The sequence below is a fragment of the Mustelus asterias genome, chromosome 31, assembly GCF_964213995.1.
Source record: "Mustelus asterias chromosome 31, sMusAst1.hap1.1, whole genome shotgun sequence".
Taxonomy (NCBI): Eukaryota; Metazoa; Chordata; class Chondrichthyes; order Carcharhiniformes; family Triakidae; genus Mustelus; species Mustelus asterias.
Genome location: NC_135831.1, coordinates 1,492,226 through 1,504,167, shown reverse-complemented (window position 1 = coordinate 1,504,167; position 11,942 = coordinate 1,492,226).

Below are 11,942 nucleotides of genomic sequence, written 5' to 3'. Positions count from 1 at the left end.
AGCTGGAGTCTGACGATGCAGCTGTATAGAACGCTGGTTAGGCCACATTTGGAGTACTGCATCCAGTTCTGGTCGCCGCACTACCAGAAGGACGTGGAGGCGTTAGAGAGAGTGCAGAGAAGGTTTACCAGGATGTTGCCTGATATGGAGGGTCTTAGCTATGAGGAGAGATTGGGTAAACTGGGGTTGTTCTCCTTGGAAAGACGGAGAATGAGGGGAGACCTAATAGAGGTATACAAGATTATGAAGGGGATAGATAGGGTGAACGGTGGGAAGCTTTTTCCCAGATTGGAAGTGACGATCACGAGGGGTCACGGGCTCAAGTTGAGAGGGGCGAGGTATAACTCAGATATTAGAGGGATGTTTTTTACACAGAGGGTGGTGGGGGCCTGGAATGCGCTGCCAAGTAGGGTGGTGGAGGCAGACACGCTGACATCGTTTAAGACTTACCTGGATAGTCACATGAGCAGCCTGGGAATGGAGGGATACAAATGATTGGTCTCGTTGGACCAAGGAGCAGCACAGGCTTGGAGGGCCGAAGGGCCTGTTTTCCTGTGCTGTACTGTTCTTTGTTCTTTGGACATGGGCGTCACTGGGCTGGGCCCAGCATTTATTGCCCATCCCTAGTTGCCCTTGGAGGGCAGTTGAGAGTCAACCACATTGGCTGTGGCTCTGGAGTCACATGTGGGCCAGACCGTGTAACGACGGCAGATTTCCTTCCCTAAAGGAACCCCCAGATGGGTTTTTCTGACAATGGGTCATCAGTAGATTCTTAATCCCAGATATTTTTTCATTGAATTCAAATTCCACCATCTGCCGTGGCGTGGGATTCGAACCCGGGTCCCCCAGAACGTTAGCTGAGTTTCTGGATTAATAGTCTAGCGATAATACCACTCGGCCGCCGCCTCCCCCGTTGGTGTCTGGGGACAATGAATCACTCAACCCACATCACTAAAAGCAGATTATCTGGCCATCATCCTTCTGTGGTGCATGGAAGCTTTGTGCAAATTTGTCAACTAATTCATTGCTGTTTCTTGAAATACCCTGGCTCAGTCGAAGAATGTACATTTAAAGGCTGCCTATTTTATACTAGGACATCCCAACAGTGACATCACAAAGAAATTAGAAGCAAGGAGTAGGCCACTCGGCCCCTCAAGCCTGCTGTGCCATTCAATAAGATCATGGCTGATCTGATTGTAACCTCCACACCACATTCCTGCCTCTTCCCCCTCCCACCCCCGCCTCCCCTGCAGCCCCTCGATAACCATTCATTCATCCCCATGTCAATCGAGAATCGAACTGGAACCCCTAGTTGCGTGGTAGGCAATCTCTGTAGTCACACAGCAAGATCCTGTGAACTGCAATGAGATGAATGGCCTCGAAATCTGTCTTGTTCCAAGGGCAGGTATTGCTCAGGGCACAGCGTGAAAGGCACGGGTGATTAGCACTGCTGCCTCACAGCGCCAGGGACCCGGCTTGAGTCACTGTTTGTGCGGAGTCTGCACGTTCTCCCCCCCCCCCGTGTCTGCGTGGGTTTTCCTCCGGGTGCTCCGGTTTCCTCCCACAGTCCAAAGATGTGTAGGTTAGGTTGATTGGCCATGCTGAATTGCCCCTTAGTGTCCAAAGATGTGCAGGTTAGGGGGATTGGCCATGCTAAATTGCCCCTTAGTGTCCAAAGATGTGCAGGTTAGGGGGATTGGCCATGCTAAATTGTCCCTTAGTGTCCAAAGATGTGTGGATTAGGTGGATTGGCCATGCTAAATTGCCCTTTAGTGTCCAAAGATATGTAGGTTAGGGGGATTGGCCATGCTGAATTGCCCCTTAGTGTCCAAAGATGTGCAGGTTAGGGGGATTGGCCATGCTAAATTGTCCCTTAGTGTCCAAAGATGTGCAGGTTAGGTGGATTGGCCATGCTAAATTGCCCTTTAGTGTCCAAAGATGTGCAGGTTAGGGTGGATTGGCCATGCTAAATTGCCCTTCAGTGTCCAAAGATGTGTAGGTTAGGTGGATTGGCCATGCTAAATTGTCCTTTAGTGTCCAAAGATGTGTAGGTTAGGTGGATTGGCCATGCTAAATTGCCCTTTAGTGTCCAAAGATGTGTAGGTTAGGTGGATTGGCCATGCTAAATTGCCCTTTAGTGTCCAAAGATGTGTAGGTTAGGTGGATTGGCCATGCTAAATTGCCCTTTAGTGTCCAAAGATGTGAAGGTGAGGGGGATTGGCCATGCTAAATTGCCCTTTAGTGTCCAAAGATGTGCAGGTTAGGTGGATTGGCCATGCTAAATTGCCCTTAGTGTCCAAAGATGTGTAGGTTAGGGGGACTGACCATGGTAAATTGTCCCTTGGTTTTCCAAAGATGTGCAGGTTAGGGGTATTAGCGTGGTAAATACATGGGGTTATGGGGATAGAGTCTGGGTGGGATGCTCTATTGGAGAGTCGGCGCCGACTCGATGGGCCCAATGGCCTCTTTTTGCACTGTCGGGATTCTATGATTTGAAAACAAGGATGAGAATTTTCAAATCATGACATTGGTTGACCAGGAGCCAGTGTAGGTCAGAGAGCATGGGGAAGGGGGGGTGGGGGGGGGGGGGGGGGGGGGGGCGGGGGGTGGAATGGGGGGAAACAGGACTTGGTGCGGGTTAAGTCAAGGGCAGCGGGGTTTTGGATGGCCGCAGGTTTACAGAGCGTGCGATGAGAGAGACCCACCGGGAGGGGTGGAGGAGGACAAGGTGGAAAGCTTACTTTCACCACAGTAGTTGCAGAGGACGTCACTTGCGTGTTTAGCGTCACTTTGGCAGGGGAGGGCACCCGATTGGAGGGACTCAAACGCGGAGTTGCAGGAAAGGTGGGCCCAATTTTGGGAGGCAGGGACAAGTTCTTTAGGGACCTTGGAGAGGGAACACAGAATGGAGGTGGGCTGGTAGCTTGCCAGAAGCTGGCGGGCAAGAGTTGGTTTTGTTTAGAGAGGTGTGTAGAAATTCCTCTAGCACCTTTAGAGAGAAACCCTACAGTGTGGAAGGAGGCCATTCGGCCCATCGAGTCTGCACTGACCACAATCAGTGGGTGGGATTGTGGTCGGTGCAGACTTGATGGGCCGAATGGCCTCCTTCTGCACTGTTGTGATTCTGAATCCCACCCAGGCCCTATCTCCGTCACCCCACATATTTACCCTGTTTGTCCCTCTGACACTAAGGGGCAATTTAGCATGACCAATCCACCTAACCTACACATCTTTGGACACAAAGGGGCAATTTAGCATGGCCAATCCACCCTAACCTGCACTTCTTTGGACACTGAAGGGGAATTTAGCATGGCCAATCCACCTAACCTACACATCTTTGGACACTGAAGGGGAATTTAGCATGGCCAATCCACCTAACCTACACATCTTTGGACACTGAAGGGGAATTTAGCATGGCCAATCCACCCTAACCTACACTTCTTTGGACACTAAGGGGCAATTTAGCATGGCCAATCCACCTAACCTGCACATCTTTGGACATTAATGGGCAATTTAGCATGGTAAGAAGTTTAACAACACCAGGTTAAAGTCCAACAGGTTTATTTGGCAGCAAAAGCCACACAAGCTCACCTGAAGAAGGGGCTTGGGGCTCCGAAAGCTTGTGTGGCTTTTGCTACCAAATAAACCTATTGGACTTTAACCTGGTGTTGCTAAACTTCTTACTGTGTTTACCCCAGTCCAACGCCGGCATCTCCACATCAATTTAGCATGGCCAATACCCCTAACCCGCACATCTTTGGACTGTGGGTGGAAACCGGAGCACCCGGAGGAAACCCACGCAGACACGGGTAGAATGTGCAGACTCCACACAGACAGTGACCCGAGGCTGGGAAGGAAACCTGCCGCCCTTACCCGGTCTGGTCTACGTTGACTCCAGACTCAACAGCAATGCGATTGGCTCTCAACGGCCCTGCTGAAATGGCCGTGCGAGACACTCACCTCAGGGGGCAACTGGGGACGGACAACAAGTGCTGGGCCCAGCCCAGCGACGCCCACAGACCTCTGAAAGAATAAAGAAAGACTTTGTAAAACATAATATAAGTTATTGAAATGAACAGATGGAGGCCTCAAAGGGTTGTGAATCTGTGGAATTCCCTGCCCAGTGAAGCAGTTGGGGCTACTATCCAAGATGGCACCGGACCAAGGTGACATCTTGCAAGCTGTGCCCAGCATACCTTCCAATTCTATCTTTTACTCTCGTTCTATGCTTCCCAATCTTCATTCTAACTCTTTTAAACTCTCTAACAATGCTTTTAAGTTGATCTTTCTCTGCACCCTGGCTATGACTGCACCACGACATTCTGCATTCTCTCCTTTCCTTCTCTATGAACGGTATGCTTTGTCAAGTATAGCGGGCAAGAAACAACACTTTTCACTGTATGCTAATACATGTGACAATAATAAATCAAGACCTCATTGAATGTTTTTAAGGCAAGGATAGGTAGATTTTTGAACAGTAAAGGAATTAAGGGTTATGGTGAGCGGGCGGGTAAGTGGAGCTGAGTCCACGAAAAGATCAGCCATGATCTTATTGAATGGCGGAGCAGGCTCGAGGGGCCAGATGGCCTACTCCTGCTCCTAGTTCTTCTGTTTATCAATGCCTTTCCACAAGTCAACACACTAGACCAACCCACCTCCGCCAACCGCTTCTTGAAAACATACAACGTTTTTGCCTCAACCGCTTCCTGTGGTCGCGGGGTGACCACTCTCTGGCTGAAGAAATTTGTCCTCATTTCTGTCCTAAAAATGTCTCACCCTGTGTCCTCTGGATCGTGGTACGGTCTTTCCGTAATTTGAATCACAACTCCTGGGTTGTCGCCAGAGAAACTGGCGCTGGGTTGACAGGGGTTGCTATGTGACGGTTATATAAAACGTTGTAAGAAGTCTCACAACACCAGGCTGGTGCCAGTACAGAGCGAGACTGCGGATAGTTGGGAACCTGTCTCGGGGGCAGGGAATTCATATGGTGTTCGTGGAAGTGGAAATGAATAGGGTTGGGAAGCATTTTCCGATCAGGGCCAGTGTGATCTCCTGGACTCATTTCGATCGCCTCAGGGGGTCGGAGAGGAATTTCCCAGATTTTTTTCCCCCATATTGGCCCTGGGGTTTTCACTCTGGGTTTTCGCCTCTCCCTGGAGATCACATGGTCTGGAATGGGGGGGTGGGGGTGAGCTAATAGGTTGTGATGAACAAAGCATCGTAGTTGTGAGGGACAGCTCGGTGGATAGGATATTAGGATGTAGATAGGCTGGAAAATTGGGCGGGGATCCTGGATTCAGGATTCAATCCTGGACCGGGGAGCGGCGTGGGCTTGGAGGGCCGAAGGGCCTGTTCCTGTGCTGTATTGTTCTTTGTTCTTCTTTGTTTGTTCTTAAAGTCCGACGGGTTTATTTGGTACCACGAGCTTTCGGAGCGCTGCTCCTTCACTCACCTGAAGAAGGAGCAGTGCCCCGAAAGCTCGTGCTACCAAATAAACCCGTTGGACTCTAACCTGGTGTTGTGAGACTTCTTGCTGTGCCCACCCCAGTCCAACGCCGGCATCTCCACATCATGAAACGTTGGTTAGGCTACATTTGGAATACTGTGTCTAATTCTGGTCTCCACACTACCAGAAGGACGTGGAGGCTTTGGAGAGGGTACAGAAAAGGTTTACCAGGATGTTGCCTGGTATGGAGGGTATTGGCTATGAGGAGAGATTGAATAAACTGGGATTGTTCTCCCTGGAAAGACGGAGGCTGAGGGGGCGACCCGATAGAAGTTTATAAAATTATGAGGGGTGTGGATAGGGTGAACAGTTGGAAGCTTTTCCCCAGGGGCAGAAATGACAATTACAGGGGGCACAAGTTCAGGATAAGGGGGAAAGGTTCAGGGGAGATGTGCGGGGGGGGGAGTGTTTCACACAGAGGGTGGTGGGGGCCTGGAATGCGCTGCCAAGTGAGGGGGTTGAGGCAGACACGTTAGCCACATTTAAGACTTATCCATATAGACTCGATTTTCAAGTTTGCTGACAACACCACCATAGTGGGTCGGATCTCAAACAATGACGAGACAGAGTACAGGAAAGAGATAGAGAATCTGGTGAACTGGTGCGGCAACAATAATCTCTCCCTCAATGTCAACAAAACGAAGGAGATTGTCATCGACTTCAGGAAGCGTAAAGGAGAACATGCCCCTGTCTACATCAACGGGGACGAAGTAGAAAGGGTCGAGAGCTTCATGTTTTTGGGTGTCCAGATCACCAACAACCTGTCCTGGTCTCCCCCATGCCGACACTATAGTTAAGAAAACCAACAACGCCTCTAATTTCTCAGAAGACTAAGGAAATTTGGCATGTCAGCTACGACTCTCACCAACTTCCACAGATGCACCATAGAAAGCATTCTTTCTGGTTGTATCACAGCTTGGTCTGGGCTCCTGCTCTGCCCAAGACCGCAAGAATCTACAAAAGGTGGTGAATGTAGCCCAATCCATCACGCAAACCAGCCTCCCATCCATTGACTCTGTCTACACTTCCCGCTGCCTCGGGGAAAAGCAGCCAGAATAATCAAGGACCCCCCACGCACCCCCGGACATTCTCTCTTCCACCTTCTTCCGTCGGGGAAAAAGATACAAAAGTCTGAGGTCACGTACCAACCGACTCAAAAACAGCTTCTTCCCTGCTGCCCTCAGACTTTTGAATGGACCGACCTCGCATTAAGTTGATCTTTCTCTGCACCCTAGCTATGACTGTAACACTACATTCTGCACTCTCTCCTTTCCTTCTCTATGAATGGTATGCTTTGTCTGTATAGCGCGCAAGAAACAATACTTTTCACTGTGTCCCAGTACCTGTGACAATAATAAATCAAATCTAAAACACATGAACAGGGAATCGGGGGATAGAGGCGGTTGGTCTGGATAGGACAACATGAGCGGCGCAGGCTTGATGGGCTGAAGGGCCTGTTCCTGGTCTTTGTTCTTATTGGAAGCTACCTTCCTCTCTGAACAAACGCCTCGACAGGGCCCGATAATCAATCAAGTCGCACTCTAAACAATAGCCCAGTCTGCAGATCGAACCTGCGGGAAGACAGGTGGGCGGGAAAGAAGGTCCGGGCAGTTTATAAATTCACGGTAAGTAGCGGTTTGATTGGGATTACTCATTTTCCTATGCTGGCCTGCCCACGGGGCAGTCTTGTTCTGATTCATCCTGTTCAGATGCTGCAGAGTGCCTCGGTTGTCACTGTGGTGCTGCACCAAATTAACAACAAAACCATTTCAAATATTTGCATTTCTCCTTCCCCGACCACACGACGTCACAGGACGCTTCACAGTCAATGAGGGACTCTTTTCAAGTCACCATTACGGTGCAGCAAAGCTCGCTCCCATCTCCGGCGATGTGTAGAGTTTATTTATTACTGTCACGGGTAGGCTAACATGAACACTCCTTTGCTTTCAGCCGCACCGGAGGGTGAGATTGTGTTCGCGAGTTTGTGCCCATGAACTGAGATCCTTTCCACACTCAGCTACTCCAGGAAGGATTAGAATCATAGGAATCGTCGGCCCATCGAGTCTGCACCGACCGCAATCCCACCCAAGCCCCTATCTCCATGAACCCCATGCATTTACCCTAACTAGTCCTCCTGACACTGTGGGGCAACTTAGCACGGCCAATCCACCCAACCAGCACGTCTTTGGACACTGAGGGTCAATTTAGCACGGCCAGTGCACCCTAACCTGCACGTCTTTGGACACTGAGGGTCAATTTAGCACGGCCAATCCACCCTAACCTGCACGTCTTTCAGACTGTGGGAGGGAACCCGAGCACCCGGAGGAAACCCCCGTAGACACAAAGGACAGTACAGCACAGGAACAGGCCCTTCGGCCCTCCAGGCCTGCGCCAATCGTGATGCCTGATCTAAAACCGTACGCACTTACAGAGTCCGTATCCTTCCATTCCCATCCTATTCATGTCTCCATCTAGTTGACCCTTAAATGCCGCTATTGTACCTGCTCCCACCTCCTCCCCGGGCAGCGCGTTCCACACCCTCACCACCCTCTGTGTAAAAAGACTTACCTCGCACATCTCCTCTAAATTTTTCCCCACGCACCTTAAACCCATGTCCCCGAGTACTTGACTTTCCTACCCTAGGAAAGAGCATCTGACTATCCACCCTGTCCATGCCCCTCATAATCTTGTAAACCTCTATCTGTCCACCCCTCAACCTCCGTCGTTCCAGTGAGAACAAACCAAGTTTCTCCAACCTCTCCTCATAGCTAATACCCTGCAGACCAGGCAACATCCTGGTAAGCCTCTTCTGTACCCTCTCCAAAGCCTCCACATCCTTTTGGTAGTGTGGCAACCGGAATTGAACTCTATATTCTAAATGAGGCCTAACTAAGGTTCTGTACAGCTGCAGCATGACTTGCCAATTTTTATACTCAATGTCCCGGCCGATGAAGGCAAGCATGCCGTATGCTTTCTTGACTACCTTCTCCACCTGCATTGCCACTTTCAGTGATCGGTGGACGTGTACGCCCAGATCCCTCTGCCTGTCAATACTCCTCAGGGTTCTACCATTTACTGTGTAATTCCTACATACATTGGACCTTCCAAAATGCATTATCTCACTCTTGCCCGGATTAAACTCCATCTGCCATTTCTACGCCCAAGTCTCCAACTGGGCTATATCTTGCGGGGAGAATGTGCAGACTCCACGCAGACAGTGACCCAATCTGGGAATCGAAGCCAGGTCCTGTGGGGCAGCAGTGCTAACCACTGTGCCACCGTGCCCGCCCTTTCGGGCAGTTACAGTTTAAGTTCATTTCATTAGTGTCTCAAGTAGGCTTACATTAACACTGCAATGAAGTTACTGTGAAAGTCCCCTAGTCGCCACACTCCGGGGCCTGGGACAATTTAGCACGGCCAATGCACCCTAACCAGCACGTCTTTCGGACTGTGGGAGGAAGTGGTGGGGGTTACAGACAGTGTGACATGAACCCAAGATCCCGGTTGAGGCCGTTCTCATGCGCACCATTTGGTCTGGGTTTGCAAAATCCTACCAACTGTCCTGGCTTGAGACAGTTCACACCTCTTTAACCTGTGCTTAACCCTCTCTTCACTCGCACTGTCTGTACCTGTAGAGACTCGCATTCCAACCATTATCTTGCAATTGCTTTTCTGCCTATATATGGCCGTGTGTGTGAACTCAACTCTCCACTCACCCGATGAAGGAGCAGCGCCCCGAAAGCTCGTGATTCCAAATAAACCTGTTGGACTTTACCCTGGTTGTTGTGATACTTTCTGACTGTGCCTCACCCCAGTCCAACGCCGGCGTCTCCACATCAGGATTAGGAAGCATCATCTTAATCTACAGCTAACACGTGACATCTCATTCACCCATCCCTGGGAGCTGTGAGTCATGAGATCTTCGAATCTTAGAATGCGTGGGGTTACATGGATGGGTCGGGAATGTGGGCCTGGGTAAAATGCCCTTTTGGAGAGTTGCTGCAGACTCGATGGACCAAATGGCCTCTTTCTGCACTGCAGGGATTTTATGGTTCTATGGACAGGTACAGCACGGGGTTAGATACAGAGTAAAGCTCCCTCTACACTGTCCCCCATCAAACATTCCCAGGACAGGTACAGCACGGGGTTAGATACAGAGTAAAGCTCCCTCTACACTGTCCCCCATCAAACACTCCCAGGACAGGTACAGCACAGGGTTAGATACAGAGTAAAGCTCCCTCTACACTGTCCCCCATCAAACACTCCCAGGACAGGTACAGCACGGGGTTAGATACAGAGTAAAGCTCCCTCTACACTGTCCCCCATCAAACACTCGCAGGACAGGTACAGCCTGGGGTTAGATACAGAGTAAAGCTCCCTCTACACTGTCCCCCATCAAACACTCCCAGGACAGGTACAGCACAGGGTTAGATACAGAGTAAAGCTCCCTCTACACTGTCCCCCATCAAACACGCCCAGGACAGGTACAGCACGGGGTTAGATACAGAGTAAAGCTCCCTCTACACTGTCCCCCATCAAACACTCCCAGGACAGGTACAGCACAGGGTTAGATACAGAGTAAAGCTCCCTCTACACTGTCCCCCATCAAACACGCCCAGGACAGGTACAGCACGGGGTTAGATACAGAGTAAAGCTCCCTCTACACTGTCCCCCATCAAACACTCCCAGGACAGGTACAGCACGGGGTTAGATACAGAGTAAAGCTCCCTCTACACTGTCCCCATCAAACACTCCCAGGACAGGTACAGCACGGGGTTAGATACAGTGTAAAGCTCCCTCTACACTGTCCCCCATCAAACACTCCCAGGACAGGTACAGCACGGGGTTAGATACAGAGTAAAGCTCCCTCTACACTGTCCCCCATCAAACACTCCCAGGACAGGTACAGCACGGGGTTAGATACAGGGTAAAGCTCCCTCTACACTGTCCGCCATCAAACACTCCCAGGACTGGTACAGCACGGGGTTGGATACAGGGTAAAGCTCCCTCGACACTGTCCCCCATCAAACACTCCCAGGACAGCGACAGCACGGGGTTGGATACAGGGTAAAGTACGCTTTCATTTCTCTGAGTGTTAGGGATTTACTCTTAGACAGCATCAACTGGAGATCTGTCCATTCCAAATTGACAGAGTGAATATTAATATACTGGAACACCTATTTAAGCTTCTTGTGATCAAGCTTTTTGGTATCAGCTCCTTAAGCATCTTGATGTTGAATTTTATTTGATAATTCTTCCTGTGTTTGATTTGCTTTTTGGTGCTTCACTGGGTGGGGAGGTGATGGTCTGGTGGTATTATCGCTGGACTATTCATCCAGGAATTCAGCTACGGTTCTGGAGACCTGGGTTCGAATCCCGCCACGGCAGATGGTGGAACTTGAATTCAATAAAAAATATCTGGAATTAAGAATCTACTGATGACCCATTGTCGATTGTCGGAGAAACCCACCTGGTTCCTTCAGGGAAGGAAATCTGCCGTCCTTACCCGGTCTGGCCTACATGTGACTCCAGACCCTCAGAAATAGGAGAGGCAGTGGTGTATTGGTATTGTCATTGGACTAGTAATCCAGAGACCCCGGATAATGCTCTGGGGACTCGTGTTCGAATCCCGCCTACGGCAGATGGTGAAATTTGAATCTAAAAGTCTACCGATGACCATGAAACGCCTCTACTTTCTCAGGAGGCCAAGGAAATTTGGCACGTCAGCTACGACTCTCACCAACTTTTACAGATGCACCATAGAAAGCATTCTTTCTGGGTGTATCACAGCTTGGTATGGCTCCTGCTCTGCCCAAGACCGCAAGAAACTATAAAAGGCCGTGAATGTAGCCCAATCCATCACGCAAACCAGCCTCCCATCCATTGACTCTGTCTACACTTCCCACTGCCTCAGCAAAGCAGTCAGCATAATTAAGGACCCCACGCGCCCCGGACATTCTCTCTTCCACCTTCTTCCGCCGGGAAAAAGATACAAAAGTCTGAGGTCACGTACCAACCGACTCAAGAACAGCTTCTTCCCTGCTGCTGTCAGACATTTGAATGGACCTACCTTGCATTAAGTTGATCTTTCTCTACACTCTAGCTATGACTGTAACACTACATTCTGCACTCTCTCCTTTCCTTCTCTATGAACAGTATGCTCTGTCTGTATAACGCACAAGAAACAATACATTTCCCTGTGTATTAATACATGTGACAATAATAAATCAAATCAAATCATTGTCGGAAAAACCCATCTGTTCACTAATTTTGTCCTTCATTGCTAGAGGGATGGAGTTTAAAAACAGCGAGGTTATTTTGCAGCTGTATAAGGTGCTGGTGAGGCCACACCTGGAGTACTGTGTACAGTTTTGGTCTCCTTACTTGAGAAAGGATATACTGGCACTGGAGGGGGTGCAGAGGAGATTCACTGGGT